General features: G+C 40.8%; 1 protein-coding gene and 1 pseudogene across 2 annotated transcripts in view; one reads left to right on the forward strand and one right to left on the reverse strand.

Annotated features, from left to right (window-relative positions):
- Positions 1–17,071, forward strand: part of STK39 (serine/threonine kinase 39) — a 323,317-nt gene that overhangs the window by 35,311 nt on the left and 270,935 nt on the right. The gene's annotated exons all lie outside the window — the stretch shown is intronic.
- Positions 16,125–16,569, reverse strand: LOC122751593 (annotated as a pseudogene).

Consider the following 17,071-nt stretch of genomic DNA (forward strand, 5'->3'; position numbering starts at 1 on the left):
TGGCTTTTCAAAGCCTCAATTATAGGGGTGATCCCTTCTATTGCTTCCCTAGACAATGGATACTGTGGAATGGAGGGGGGTGGTCCCCCCTTAACTTTAAAGGTAACAGGCATAGCAGACTTAAGGAGCCCCACCTCATTAGGGGATGAGGCCCATAAAGACTCAGGAATGTCAGAGGGGATTTTGGATACCTCCCCTGCTGTTCCTTGAGCTTCTGTAAGTAAAATTGGTAATAAATGAACAGTATCCTCAGGCAATTGTAGGGAGACAGCCCCATCTGGAGTACAAGATATGGTTGCTCTAAGCTTGCAAAGGAGATCACGACCTAATAAATTTACAGGGGCATCAGGCATGAGTAAGAACGAATGTTCCACTGTTAAGGGCCCCATAGATACCATGCAAGGATTCAATTTTGCCACTCTCTGGCTCTTTCCTGAGACTCCTACTACATTCAAAAGTCCTACAGGTCTACACCCAACATCTGCTTTGCTTACTAATACTGATTTAGAGGCTCCTGTGTCTAGCAGATAATCATAATAAGTCTCCCCCACTTTTAGGGTGACATGTGGTTCTTTACTCTGGGGAGGTGAATGGACTGGTACAAGGGCATTCAAAAAATCTGGATCTGGGAATATATGTCTTTCATTATCTATGTTCCATTCCTCCCCAAGACCCTGTCAATCCTGTGCCCTCCTCTGAGAGGGACCTTGGTTACCATTATTCTGGTACTGCCTTTCTGTATTCCTCCGAAAAGATCTATTTCTATTTTGATTTCGCCTGTAATTAGAATTAGAATTTCTTCTCCAAGTCCTACATTCTCTCAATTCATGCCCCTCCTTACGACAGTAACAACACACCTTAGTGTCCTTGTTCCGGTGTTCACATGGCTGACAGGAACAACACACCTTAGTGTCCTTGTTCCGGTGTTCACATGGCTGACAGGAACAACACACCTTAGTGCCCTTGTTCTGGTGTTCACATGGCTGACTAGGAATCACCGGTGCCAGAATGCTCTGTTTGGGGTGATCTGGACCTGTCTCACATGAGTCAAAGACATAATTTGCAAGTTCCTTAAGTCTATCAGCTGTTAAGCTCCTCCAATCTGGACACTGGGTCAGAAAATATTTGCGTACTTCTGGCAGTGAATTACAAATAAACATGTTGAGAATAATATAAGAATCTTTTGAATCAATTGGATCTAATCTGGTGTATTGCCTGGCGGTCTCACAAAGCCTATCGTAAAATCTGCTTGGTCTTTCATTAGCCTCCTGAAATGTGCTCATAAATTTCATCCAGTTTTCGGGTTTTCTAGAGCATAATTCCATTCCCTTCAGAAGTGTTTCCCTAGCATCTTTTAATCTTTGGAAATCCCTGTCATTATTATAATTCCACTCTGGATCCTTTAGAGGCCATTCCTCATCGACCTTACCCTTCGCAACAAGGGCATTTCCTGCTGAGATAATATCTGTAATCTCAGTTGGGGACAGTAAAGTTTCCATAAGGCAAGTAACATCAGCCCAAGTGGGTTGATATATATTAAATATAGTCCTTAACTGTGAAACTACACCATTTGGATGTTTCTCAAAACTAGGGAAGATTGTTTTCCATGAGCTCAAGTCAGTTGCTGTAAAGGGGTGATATTTTCTAACCTGAAGTGACACTCCCTTTTTATTAAGTTCTATATCTTCCTGCAAGGGAAGTAGTTTCAGCTGATTTGATTCTAAAGACTGGCCAATATCCGTTTCTGTAACTGGGTTACCTCCAGTAGGGGGAGCTATCTTAGCGTCTCCCTCGCCACGTGGTGAGGCTGGGTTACCTTCAGCAGAGGGAGCCATCTTAGTGTCTCCCTCGCCACGTGGTCTACCTTTAATCTCTTTCCACATTAAAACCATGATAATACCCATAATGAGAGTTATAGTCATGTGAACTATCATGAGTATGGTATTACAATTTATTTCAACTGGAGGCATAAAATTCCTACTAATATTAAACACATTTTCAGTGGAGACAGTTACACTCATACCATTATACCAAAAAGATTTTGCTGTGTGAGTGAGGAGGAGACCGATAACACAATGAAGGAATATCGAGTAAACTAGATGTCTGTTTGGACAGTATGGTACCCCAACACGCCCCAATGCAAAAAACCGAAAAAAAAAACCAAAGGGAAAATGACATATTCGATCATATTTCAAACTGGACTGGCTTTTTCCTTTAAAACAAGGCTTTTAGAGGCTTAAAGTCTTTAAGGGAGATTAGACAAAGGGAAAGTCCGTGGGGGGGGGTATTTGGAAAATCCACCAAATTAGCCGGCTTGTGGCCAAACTAGGGAGGGTGGGAGGGTCCTTAAGGTCCCTTCAGGGTCGCCAAACTGTGAGATTTAAAATTGGATATTGGATCATAAATCTACCCTACTTAACCTTTCCCTTAATTTATCTCCCAGACTAGTAAATGGAAGAAGCTTCTGGTTTTCTAGATAGACCATTTATTGTATGGTAGTCACAAGGTGATGTTGATTAGAAGGATAGGAAAGTAGAAACACAATACAAATCGTCTTAAGTCTAAGCTTAGTCTATATTCCGTATAAAACTCACCAAAAGAGAAGGCCACCTTTGGGGAGAGAGAGACCGTCTGTGCAGCGCAGTCAGGAGACCAGCAGAGCAGGAAAAAACTCCACTTCTGTTCTCTCCTTGCCTTTTAAGCTCGCACCCCGGAAGTCGAGTGCGTAGCTCATGCCGTTGGTCTCCTCCCCAAAAGGGTGGTCCTTCAAAAACTGGCGTCTTTCAGTTATCCTAACCGACTGTTAAAAAACTTTCATATTTTTTACCACAATTATATTACACTTCCTCCCAGCATACAATGCTGAACATTGTATAAAGCATAGATACGTGGTTTTTGCCATCTAAGAACATCTTACAACTTGTGTGTATTTTATTATGAACTTATGATGATAGTAGCTATATATTTTGGTATTACTTTTTGAAAAACATATGAATTTCATGCTATATTTTTCAAGGTGCTTGATATATTTTCCTGATTTATCGTTTGTTGCTATTTGATAAATCCTATGAACAGTTATCCTACAATTACTAATAAAATCTCACTTAGGAATCACAGAACTTTACAACTGGAAAGAGTAATAAAATGCTAATGCATCCTTCTCCTTTTCCAGGTGAAGAAACTGAGCCTCAAAGAGAACATGACTTGGCTAAGGTCACACAGCTGTGTGTTAGAAGTAATATTAATAATTCAAAATTACATAGCACATAATTAAAATGCTTGAATCATAACAGACTTATGAAGTAGTTACCACATGTGTTATTCCCATCTTACAGAGGAGGAAACTAAGGCTCAGACAAATAGCTTGCATGAGGTCACACAGCTGGCATCTGAGCCAAGGATCAAATCCAGATCTCTTATCTCTAAGCCCAACTCTACATTATACCAGGCTATCTAGTTTGACTGGAAGGGGTGTGTGTATTTGGGGAAGGAGGAGGGAGAGGAAGAATAGATGGTGGTTAAGGTTTCTCCCAATGCTAGATTTAAGGCTAGAACTAAGAATATGACTCTGCTGAGCATGGGGAGGAGATAGTCTTCTCACTAACAGTACATTTCAGTGACTTCTTATGTAAACACTTGATTGAACAGATGTATTTATCTGGTCCATTTACTAAAACTCCAGGTATTCAAGATATTCCATTTCTTCCAGCTGCTTCTCTTTACTTGAAGACCACATTCCTTTCTGAGGAGTGGTTTATTCAAGCTGCTTTCTTTTCATTCTCTGTATGCACTCCAGTGGGCTAGCATGGATAGAGTGCTGGCTCTGGAATTAGGGAGACATCTTCCTGAGTTCAGATCTGGTCTCAGACGCTGAATAGCTGTGTGACCTGTGGCAAGTCACTTAATCCTGTTTGCCTCAGTTTCCTCATCTGTAAAATGAGCTGGAGAAGCAAATGGCAAACCACTCTAGTATCTTTGCCAAGAAAACCATGAATGGGGTCATGAATAGTTGAACATGACTGAAAAACAACTGAACAACATGCACTACAGCAATAAAAGAAGCAAGGTGTTCAGTGGCTGACTTTGTTTTTCCCATGCAGATTGTGAATTCAGTGGGGCAGCTCCTTCTACCAGTAGAGATCAGCAACTCCTCAGTAACTGGCAGTTTCAGTGATGCCTGGGGTATTTGATTTGCCCATGTCTGTGTCAGAGGCTGAATTTGAACATAGGCCTTCCTGAGTACCAGGTGGGCCCTCTGTTTACTCTTCCATCCTGTCTCCTCGGACTTAAAATTGTCATTAGAATACTACACGATATTAGCATTGAACTGTTTTCCTTCCTTCCCTGTAGGAGCTCAGGTAGACAATTCAGTTCTGAAGTGCTTATTGAAGGAGGGACATTAGTAAGCTAGAGCTTTTCCAGAGGGCTACCCAGGTGGTGGGAAAGCTCATCATGCCTGCAGTGAACTGAAGTTTGGGCTTCTGGAGAAGAGAGTATGGTGGACGTAGGGCAGCAGAGTTGTCTCCAGTTGTTTGGAGGACTGTTGCTTGGAAGGGAAATGAGATCTGTTCATTTTAGCTCCTGTGGGCAGACCTAAGACTAATGTGTTGTTTCTGGGAGGCAGATTTTGACTTAATATTCGACAGAGGATTTTCTGTTGATGGGAATGCTCTAGAAATGGAATGTTCTGCCTTGTAAGGTTGTTTTCCATCGCTAGAGGTGTTCAGGCAAGGGTTGGATAACCATCTGTCAGCAATGTTATAGATAGGTTCATACATCGAACAGGAATTTGGACTAGATGAGAAGCAGCATGGTACAGTGGGAAGAGTAACAAATTTAGAGTCAAAGGACTTGGGTTCAACCTTCTCTTAGGAGTATTGCCTGTGTGACTGTGGGAAAGTCATTGATCTTCCTTTGTTCTCAGTTTTTTCACCTGTAAAATAAAGGGGTTGAAGTAGATGTCTTCTCAGGACCCTGCTAGCTGTAGTTTGATGACCCTCTGTTCTCTCCAGTCCTTTCTATGGTTATTTTTATTTTTTTTTCTGGTGAGGCAAGTTAAGTGACTTGACCAGGGTCACACAGCTAGTAAGTGTTAAGTGTCTGAGGTGGGATTTGAACTCAGGTACTCCTGAATCCAGGGTCAGTGCTCTATCCACTGTGTCACCTAGCCGCCCCAACAAGGGCATTTTTTAGAAAAGGGGATATATGTTCACTGGATGATTATATTATAGTGGGCTATTGAAAGCATAAGATAGACACACATATAATATACATATATAATAATACCGTATTATACATATTATATTATGTATCCCATGTGTGTAATACACACATATATCCCTCATATTCTCCAGAAGCCATATGTATGTGTGTGTATCCATGTATATGTGTATACATATTTATTTAAATGAAAGACTCGAAAGTTCTGTATTCCATTTAAGGGAGACATTTGAGCTCTTTGTACAGCCCTAGGAAGGGATTTAGAAATCCCATCAGTGAATAGTTGTTGTTCGAGCATTTGAAGACCTGTCCCCTAGCCTAACTCTAAAAGGATGACTTTGTTTCCTATTGAAATCTATGAGATGAAGTCTCTCCCGATCTTCCTGGTTGGAAGTGATCCCTTCCCTAGAATTTTCCACTACACTTTGCTTAAACTTCCTTTTTATACTTACTGCATTTTCCTAAGAATGCCACTTATTATGTATATGAACTTAAGTAAGATATTTAATTTTTCGGGGTCCTACTTTCCTCATTTGTAACAAGAGGGAGGTTGTCAAGCACACTAATGCATTATTGGTGGAGCTGTGAAATATGGGTGTAGCTATCCTGGAAGCAATCTGGAATTATTTGTTTACTTATACTTTTGACTTAGCAATACATCTGCTAGGCCTGTGCCTCAAAAAGATCAAAGAGGGGGCAGCTAGGTGGCACAGTGGATAAAGAACCGGCCCTGAATTCAGGAGGACCTGAGTTCAGATGTGGCCTCAGACACTTGATACTAGCTGTGTGATCCTGGGCAAGTCACTTAACTCGTTGCCCTGCAAAAAAAACCAAAAACAAATCTAAAAATGAACTTACATGTACAAGAATATTTATAGCAGACCCCTTTCATTATAGCAAAGAACTGGAAGGTAAGTGGCTACCCATCAATTAGGAAGTGACTAAAGAAGTTATGGTATATGAAAGTGATGAAACATTATTTCACCACAAGAAATAATGGAAGGGATGGCTTCAAAGAGACCCAGGAAGACTTATATGAACTGATGCAGTGATGTGAGCAGAACCAGAAGATCCCTTTATACAGTAACAACAGCATTGTCCAGACGATGACTTTGAAAGGCTTTAGGGAGTTTATCAACATACCGACATCTGTCCTCTTGAATCAGTCTGTGCCACCCAGCTCCTGACAGAGACGTGATGGATGGCCTTAGAGCGTCGAGAGACAAACCTGTTCAGACAGGGCCATTGTAGGATTGTTTTGCTTGATGTTTAACTTTTAGATTTATTCACTTTCCTCCATCTTCTGTGTTAGTAATAACTCAGGTTTATAGAGTGTTTTACAGTTTACAACTTGCATTCTTCACAAACACTCTGAAGCTGGTAATGCAAATGTTAATATGAAAAGTTTACAGGTAAGGAATTCAAGTCTCAGAGAAGTTAAGTAACTTGACCAAAATAATTGCTATGAAGTGGCAGGGTCTAGACTTGAACTCAGGCCTATTGACTATCCAATACATAAGTCAGTGATCTGTAAACAAATGCTTAACTATATTGAGAGTCCTGTCTAAAAGAACAGGGACGATTGTTACAGGGTGGGGTGTGGGTTGTTTTTTCTCTTTGTGGGGGGAGAGAAAGAAAAGAGGGTCATTATAACATGTTTCTGAAATGAATAGAAGGGAACAGAGGGGAGGCCAGAAGGTATCACAGTCTAGCAGGACAGCTTTTAAAGTAACAGTTTTAATTTATTACATTCATAGTTTTAGGTACAGCTCTTTTTTCATATATATTCATATATATATATATATATACACACACACATACACACACATACGTACATACACACATATGATAATTAAGATCAGAATAAAAAAGATTGGGAAGGAGAAGAATTGGACTCCCAGCCCTAAACTTATGATCCTTTTTTTCACAATTATTTGTATAAGTGTCTTTTGTTCCCTGCTTTATTATAAGTTCCTCTGGAATAGGGTTTGTGTCTTATTTTTCAATCTGTATCACCTAGCATCTGGCTTACAAACTATAGGCACTTAATAAATGTTTGTTGAGTGGAATTGATTGCACCTATTCTTTTTTTCTTTCCTGTCTCAGAAGATGAAGTGTCCGTGCTGCTTTACAGGGTTAATCCCTCTAATTGTACCATCCCTTTATACCTCCTCTAGGACCCTGTTTTATTAGTTAGGTCTTTGTAATAAAGTGATAGGACCTCTTTGCTAAGGTCCCCAGGCTGAAGACCTGTTCTATAACATAGCCATGTGGTTGTTTGCCAGGTTGATTCCTGGGGGTCTGTGACCTCTCTTCCAGGGATTGAGCTTACTACTCTTAAATTCATTGATTCATTACCCCTACCTTGGCTACTCCAGGGACAATTCTATTTCTGGCTCTAGCCTAGGGTTTGTTTACAAGAAAAGAGGGGGAGAAAAAAAGAAGTACTCAACGTTTAAACAAGAATCGGATACAGACACAGGACAGGTGATTTATTCCTATTTTGAGAAAGGCATGATAAGCACAGAATTCAATTCACTTAGCTGGTCATTTCAAACCTTTTGGGGGGCATAAATATCTTTGCAAGGCTGCTAATTAGCCACGGTACATTTCTCTTTTGTTTTCATTGCCCGGTCAACTGAACTTGATATTTCCATTGGCCTCTCTCTGTTGCCAACTTCTCTTTAGGGCCAGCTCTCTCATGTCACTGCTTGGGCACTTTCTCTTGGTGTTGGTAGAACTGCCCAGTGCAGGTGGTTCCCCATGTAGATAGCCACTGTCAATCCAAGGGATAGATGCTGTTGCCACAGCTTTGCTGATGAGAGATGCCACCAAGACTTTAGGCCTCCAGGTCTTTTGGGTTTTCACAAGACCCTATTAAAAGGGAGATGGCACCATCTCATCCTGGGTACTGGTTTGCCTATTTGTGTGCTTGTAGCTTTCAGCTGATTGGGAAATGGAGTGGAATCCCTTTTCCTAATTAACACTGGATAACTAAAAGCTGTGCTCTTCCTAGGGGAGGGGTGAGTTGCCCTTTTTGTATATCCACTAAGTCTCAGATCAGTAGCCAATCATTGAACTCTTGACTGATGGCTTAATATACATGGTAAGAAGTGAACCAGTTGGTTGACTGTGATGGCTGTTGCTTATGGGGAGAGTAGATTAGAAGAAGGAGAAAGGAGATTTATTAGACTCTTTTTCTCTTATTCATTTTGAATCTATTCCTTTCCACAGAACCCTTAGCACTTGCTTAGAGACATGTATGGGACTTCTCATTCTAAAAAATGATGGGCCTTCCTTGGGCCTTCCATTCTATCAAGTCTACCCTGTCTTTATTCCCCCACTTTATTTACTACACTTCCTGAAAAGAAGTATTCTGCATGTAATGCCTCTACTTCCTCATGACCTCATCCCTGATTACAATGAGGCCTTTCCCTGCCCCACACACACATCTAGGACCACTTTTGACACCATTATCTTCAAATCTACAGTCCAAAGCTTAATCCTCTGAAGTTGTTGATAAGGTTGACCACTTCTTCCATATGGAAACACTATCTTCTCTTTTTAACTATTCTTCTATTTTCTGACTCCTTAGGAGACTTAATGTTATTGTTACTCAAGGCTTTCTCTGATGTCCTTTTCTCTCATGTTCTCATTTACTTCTCATTTCACTGGATCATCTATAGGCAGATGACTTTGAAATTTATATCCTCAGTTCTGATCTTTTTCCTGAGGTCAAACACATGTTTAGGCGTCCATCTGGTACCTCAGCTTACCATATTTAAAACGTAAGTAATTGTTTTCATCTCGGACCCTCTCTCACATCATTGTCAGTAACACTATCTACATTAGAAGCCTTCTGGTATCTGTAACTGATGTGTCTCCCTCACCCCTGTCCAAGTAGGTGTTGAATTTTATTAGTTCAACCTATGCATGATTTCTTCTGTCTCTTGTCTATCTTCACTGCTACCATCCTAGTACAGATAGACTCTCATCACCTCTTGGTGGTCTCCTAACTGGTCTTCCGGACTCTGCTTTCTTCCCCTTCTGAGTCATACTTCATACCTTTTCCAGATTAATCTTTCTTTATCTGGTCATGTCACCCCTGCTCTTAAAAGCCCTCTGGTGACTCCTTATTGCTCCTCGTCCCACATTTGATGCCCTCTATATTATGGTGTACTCCACAATCTTATATTCCAGTGTCATGTCAATCAATAAACATAAATTTATTCATTGCCTGTGATGTGTCAGGCACTGTGTTCAGCCCTGGGGATACAAATATGAATAATGAAACAATCCTTACTCTTAAGGAGCTTACATTCAAATGGAGACAGATACACACACACACACATATATGTATTCTATATGTATATATGTACAGAATAAAGGCAAATTGGTATGCAAATCAACTGGGGAAAAAATAAAGTAATTTATTGGCAAAATGAATCTTAAAACTTTTGATATCCCTTAAAATTTTTAACATATAATATGATTTTGCGTGAGGCTCTTGTTTTTATACAATTTGGCATTGAGTTCACAAGATTTTGATATGTATTCTGTGGGTCTTTACTGTGAAACAACACAGAACATTGGTTAATCAGTGTACTTTTGTCAGGCAGTTCCATTTGCCTAATTGATAGCCTTGTTTTTTTAGCCCATAGGTCTTCTGTGGGCATTGAAATAAGTTTGAGTTCTCAGGCCACTAAATCATGTTTATCTCCATCTTTTGAATATATTTCTTAACCTTTCTTGACACATGACATATTGCAGTCCTCTTTCTCTGAATTTCTATAATTGTGGAACAATTTTAGGCCTCAATATATCAGTGTATTTATTCAGTCAGAACCGAAAGGTACAACTTTGTTGGGAAGGCATAGCTTGTCATCTATTCATGTGATGGATATGCTGAACTCTAAGTAAACTCTCCTGGTGAAAGAAGTTTAATGTAATCAAACATGCATCTTATGGACAGTATCGCAAGTACCTGGAGGGGCCAGGATGATCAATAAACAAAGGGAATTGGAGTTACTTCCTTTTGAGTTAATCTAAGGTTAGTCTGTCCAATTACAATATTTACTTTTAAATGTGTTGCAGCAAAGTTGAGCAATACCGCCATATTTAGTAACACTCTTGAAAAGTAGTGGGAGGAGTGAAGAGATAAAAGGCACACTTTGACTTTTAAAATAGTGATGCGGAACAGATTTTCAACCCTTGCTGTGTGTCTGTTTGGTAGACCCTTGTCTTATTAGAGTCAGGCAACAAAGGCTACACATAATGCTAAAATTGGAGTCAGGAAAATCTGGGTTTAGATTTCAGCTGGGTCGCTTCCTAGCTGTGTGACTGTGGGGAAGTCACTAACCTTTTTATGTCTCCGCTTCCTTATATTATCAAGTGGTATCATAATAGCCATAGTGGGATGTATAGAGTGTTCAGGAGGACCAGCTCCTTTGGTGTGAGGGTTTCATGGGCCCTTTTCAGGGCTGTTCCTCTAGCTTGGGTGTCTGTCCACCTATCACCCAACTCTCATCTCTGGCTCCAAGAAGCATGGGCCATATTCCAGGAAAACCATCTCGGCAGGTGGGCCAAACCAGGTTGAGGGTAACTGGCAGCCTCACATCTGTTGGGGAGTTAGGGAAATGTCTACCCCAAGCATGGGAAGACTTCTCCCAGCAGAATGACTGGGTGAGAACAGTTTGTTCCAGAGGCCTTGAAGGTGGTTGAAGCAGGAACTGTGAAGCACTTAAAGCTTGGTCAGGCATCGAAGATATCAAGGTCATCTACTGAATCCGTGGCCAGAGCCAGTCATCTTGACTTTTGTCCTGCCACTGGACTCGGATGACTCTGAAAGAGAGTGAGGCTAATGACTTTATTCAGCTCTGCCTCATTTAAATCCAGTTCCCTGCAAGTCGTCACCTGTGATGTCATTGGTCCTTTTTGAAAAATGAAGGAGAAACAACAGTAGCCAGAGTACGTGTCTTACATGGTTGTTTTGAGACACAAATAAGTTGAAGTATATAAAATGCTTTATAGGAGTTATGTAAATGCCAGTAATATTATTATTAGCATATCCAAGGCAATGGGAGGTGTGAGGTTTAAAATCTAAGGTGTGGTCGCCTTGTTTCTACCTCCAATGTGGGGGGAGAACTAGCTAAGGTTTACTTATAAGCTAGAAACATCAGCACCAGTTTTTGGCATTAAGCATTTATTAAAGGGTTAAGAGAGAACATGTGGAATACAGAAAGTACAGAAAGAAAAGCCTCTCTCCCTTAGGGTTCAGACTGGCCTCCTTCTTGTCCTTTCCTTTCTGCTACCAACCCGAGGTTCCGGAACCAAAAAGACCAGAGCCAAGAAGCCAGCCTCATCTCCTACTTCCTGTCCTCCTCCCCCAGAAGGGGAGGTCCTTCAAGCTGATTGGTTGAGGGTGCTGTGCTGTGGAGATGGGAAGAGGGAGTGGGGTTTGAGTATATTCTCAATGCAGGCTGGAGAATGGGAACTCCTTGAGATTTCCACTGTTTGATTTTTATTTTTTTATTCCCAGTGCCTGTCACATAGTAGGTACTTAATCAAAACTTGTTGAAGGAATGAACGCTGAGAAATATAGTCTGAAAATACCATCTACTCTAGTTGCCTATACTCCCCCTCCACATAATTCCTGAGACCTTTTAACTTTAGTCCATTTTAAGCACTCTCAGGCCTTCTCTTTTATTAAACAATAAAAATAATTATTATTTGGGCTATTTCAGAACTTCCTTGGAATAATACAAAGACTTTATTAGGCTATGGCACACAAGAAACATGGTCCCTGTTCTCATGTGTCTTATTGAGGGGTTGAAAGGTGGCATACCTAATTTAAAAAGATAAATAGCAATCCAGGGTAGCATATGAAAATTACCAAGGGAATGGTATCTATACATATACATATACATATACATATACATATACATATACATATACATATACATATACACATACATATACATATACATATACATACACATATACATATACATACACATATACATATACATACACATATACATACACATACACATACACATACACATACACATACACATACACATACACATACACAGGGATGGGGTACCTAAATAAATGTGTGTATACATGTATACACACACGTGTACATGCATGTGTTCACACATGTATGTATGTATGTGTATATATGTGTGTGTTTATACACACACACACAAATAAAATGCTGGCATTACTAAGGCAGGTGTGAGTAAATCTTTCTTCTTATGTCCACTGAGGGACTTCAGCTAAGAACTCTTTAAGTTGGTCATGATGGTCTCTCTGTGTGGGTTTCCTTTTCTCATCACTTTCAGTAAGACTGGATTACCTACTCCCCAAGCTGGTCTAGTCCTTTTGGTGTCGCTGATTTTTTATGTTCCCCTGTGTCTGGAGTGCCTGGTTCTCTCTAACACTCTTGGTCTCTTGAAATCCTGCCTATTCTTCAGAGCCCTGTCCAAGTGCACCCAATTCTAGGAAGCTCTGAATCACTGTGGTTGCAATATAAGCAGAGTCAATTTGGTAAATAATCAAAGACCCATAAAGGTTGCTTAAAACTGGTTATGCTGGTTAGTACAAAGATAGTTGGCTGGTAAAAATAGGATGATTTGAGAGTTTGAGTAAGTTCCGGAAGTTGTCTTTTTGGAATGCCCCTCCAGAACCTGCCTCTTGACCTGGGAGTCATGATGCATGTGTAGAAGATACTATAGATATGTGGCCCATTCCCTGATTCAGAAAAGGGAGCCTGTGGAAAGGAAGGAGGAGGACAAGGGTGGATATAGCCAGAATCATGGGGGTGAGGATGGTGTTTGGGCTTCCAGTGTTTGGCTGCTTCTCCTAAGTCTCTTAGGTCATACTTAATGCCTTAGTGTCTCATTAGCTTGCTTAAGTTGGGAAGAGAGTCTAGTACAGTGGTGGTAGTGGAGACTCACTCACACACACATACACACACACACTCTCTCTCTCTGTCTCTCTGTGTCTGTCTCTCTTGTCTCTCTCATCTCCCCTTGATGAATACTATTTGCAGAAGGGCTTTTAACCTGTGCTTCCTTAGCTTGGCAGCAAGACATATAAATAGGTAGTGCATCTCACTCATATTCTTACCTTGTGATTCCATTTGATCACCTGTGATTTTTCTCCGATTTGGGGACCAGTTTTTAATTGGGAAGTGTTAGCTAAGCGGCTCACTGCAATATTGGGGCAAGGAAGGAGACAGCTTCCCTCAAAACAGAGCAGGATTTATTTTAACAAGAATGAACTTAAAAAAAACACAAACAGGGGGCAGCTAGGTGGAGCAGTGGATAGAGCACCGGCCCTGGAGTCAGGAGTACCTGAGTTCAAATCCGGCCTCAGACACTTAACACTTACTAGTTGTGTGACCCTGGGCAAGTCACTTAACCCCAATTGCCTCACTAAAAAAACACACACACAAACAGGATCAGTAGGATCAAGGGAAAGGAAATAAAATGGGGAAAGGGAAATTATACAACCTAAACAACACCACCACCCAGGAATCAGCTGAGAACACACGGCAGCGTCCTGTCGCCTTTCAGCTTCAAGCTAGAATGGTGGAAAACCCTCCCTTTTTCCCAGCAGACCTCAGGCTGACCACACACAGCCCCCAGCCAATTGGCTGGCCGCTCTGACAGTCACATGACTGCCCTCACTAGGCTTCCAATCATTATAATTTTTCCAGGCCTATGTAGGTGTTGGCGAGTGGTGATGACCAGCGCCATGGCAACTGATACAACCAGTGGGTGGAGCACTGTGCCATTTGCGGAGCCCCAGAGGCCAGTGTGCATGCCAAGTTTTGTTTTTTTTTAATTCTAGCCAAAAGATGGGGTCATAAAAACCTCAAATAACAATGAATTCTTTACATTAATGAGATTATCTGTTTTTCCTTGGAACCACTTTTCCTGTGGTGTCTCCTTTGCTGCTTCCTGGCTATACCCGTAACTCATTCCCTCTTCCTTTGAAGACTCCTCTTGAAGGAGTCCTTTTTAGGTCCCCACAGTTAGTGCCTTTCATCTCCTCTGTACTTATCTCCTATGTACAGATTTATTTGTATGTTGTCTCCTCCTTTAGAATGTAAACTTGAGAGGGGCTCTTTTTCTTTGGTTCCCGTCAATCCCCAGCATAGCTCCTCCACATTGTAAGTACTTAATAAATTCCGTGTTGATTCATCATTGATTGATGCCTTCTTTATTTTCTGGGAAGTGATCATTTGGACTTAGTTGCTTGTCTTGATGCTTACATAGAAGAGGGTATGGGGCCCTCCTTAATGTATGTGCAGAAGAACTCACACACACACACACACACACACACACACACACACACACACACATACACATTGATGGAATGTCAGCAGTAGGTCTGGTATTGTGGTGGGGGTGGGAGGTGACAAACAGAGTATGTCAGCCCGTGATTTTGCTTATTCTCTTTGAACTAATTTATCAGGTATTGCCTGGGTGCTGGGTGCTTTTTTAAAAATTGAAAACTCATTATTAGTCATAGTTTTAGGGTCAGTGGAAACGGTTTTAAGATTTGAAAAATATTTGCTGACAAAGCTGACCACTGGATCCTCATTCCTTGTTTCTCAAGTATGTTGCCAAAGGTTAATGATGTTGTTGGTTGAGCTAGATTATGGGCTTATCTTTTATGTTGTTAGCGTCTCAGTGATCTGCTTCTAGAGTATAAGCTTAAACAGTGAATAATCATAGAGTGTAATGTCTGGAAGGCCCCTTGGAGGTCATCTCATTCAACTTTTATATATGCAGAAACCTAGGCCCAGAGGCATTAAATGACTTACCCATTAAATGGCAGACTTGGCATTTAAATCCAGGTCTTCTGATTGCCAAGTCCAGTGTTCTTTCCAGTATATTTTGCTGTTTTTTTTTTTTGCAAATTTGACTATGGAATATATTCAAGTGTATGATGTTTTGAAAATTGAATCAGGGTTCCCTCCTTCACTATGTTTTTGCTTTAGCATGGCTGAGGGAAGAGAGAGATGGCCTGAATCAATAAAACCTGGGTTCAAGTCTAGTCTTCACTGGTTGCTGGCTGAGTGACTCAGGGCCAGTTTTTTTGCCTCTTAGTGCCCCAGGAAACTTGCCCTTGTCCAAGTCATCCTTTGTAATGGATGAACTTCCCTTGACTGGCACATGGCATCATTGAAAGATCTTTTTAAGTGATATGATTTCATTCAGGTCTTGCATTGGAAGCATTCGTACTCCTGATAGGATAAAATAAAAGCAACAGTACCTTCAAAAGGCCATTATGATAAATAAACTAATATTCAAATCGTTTTGTGTACAATGTAAAAATGGTTCAATATAAATCCAAAGTATTTTTATATAGTCTTAATTAACTACTTATATATATATATATATTTACCATGAGATTATTAATTTACCTCTATACAGAACATTTTCACCCTCAAATCCCAAGATACAGAAATAGAAAGGTAGACTGCAAATGCTAACTATAAACAATACTAGCTCTGAGAAAGTTTATCAGCCATGTATAGGAATGTAAAAATGGATTCAGTGCTGTTGGTCCCTTCTACTTCTCACCCAGGTCTTTATCTAGGAGTTGGCAATGCCAGGGGACAGCAATATAAAAATACAAAAATTAAAAAAAAAATTGCTCAAAAAAGATAGAAGTCACCAATTCCATAAACACTAGCTGGACAATATGGAATCAAGTTGCATCTGGTACCATCTTCAAGCAAAAAATAGGTGATGAAAGTCTAACTGAAAATTCCCAAAGTTCTCTTCTGCTGTAAGGCATCATTAAGGAGTTCCACACGAATATTTGGAGAACAGGCCTCAGAAATAATGTTGAAGCTGTGGGATAAGGTATTAAGAAGAGAGACGTCACTCCAATGTAGCCAGTTCCTCTATTTCATGCTGTACTTCGTTTTTATGCTCTTTAAATTCAGTTATTTTCCAGGAGGTTTCCTTTATAATCTTGTTTTTGGCTCTATCTTTGTCCAGTTTCAGGAACTCGTTGAGTGTTAAATCTTCCATCTTCTTAATGCTGATGAAGGCACAACTAGATGAATGCTTTTTATGTTCCAACATAGGATCATCATCTGGTTCCCAGCCCTCTAATTCCTTGAAACAGAGGGAGCACTGGACTAAATCAGGCTCTTTCTCACTTGGGCAGTGGATGAACCCAGCTTCAGCCATCCACTCCAGGGTGCAGGCGCAAGTACTCCGTGAAAGGCCAGTTCTGGAAGGTAGAGATGCGGGTATTGAGCAGGTAGAGCTGCCACATCCGGGGCAGCTGCGGGGTGCTGCTCATCTTGCAGCCAGGAACACAGACCGTTTCAAACTCAGCCACTGCCCAGCATGCCGGGAGTACTTGGGTACATATCTTTTCAAGAAGGTGCCTCTGTCTGGATTAGTAGGGGAGCTACTCCTCCCTCCCTCCTAATGAAATTATTTGGATTGAATAAGGGGGAACCAAAAAACATATTTAAATGATTTTGTATTCCCTAAGTCTGCTTAAGATTGACACTTGACCAAGGTGCCACAGAGTTGGTTGTGTGTATAGCGGAGCTAAAGTTGTAGATTAAAGGCAAGGGGAAATGGTTGCCCTTGTCCCAGTCATCCTTTGTAATGGATGAACTTCCCTTTACTGGCCCTAGGTGTCTGTCAGGCTAGAGGGTAAGCCAGGTGTTGGCAGGGCAGAGATGCTACTTTTTTTTGTACCTCATAGACCCCAGGAGGCAGATAATAGGCCCTAAGTAAATATTTGTTAATTGATCAGTGGATGGTGACTTTGCATCTGCTCAGTCATGGGGGTAACAGAATGACAA

Source organism: Dromiciops gliroides, chromosome 3 (genome assembly GCF_019393635.1).
Source record: "Dromiciops gliroides isolate mDroGli1 chromosome 3, mDroGli1.pri, whole genome shotgun sequence".
NCBI classification, from domain to species: Eukaryota; Metazoa; Chordata; class Mammalia; order Microbiotheria; family Microbiotheriidae; genus Dromiciops; species Dromiciops gliroides.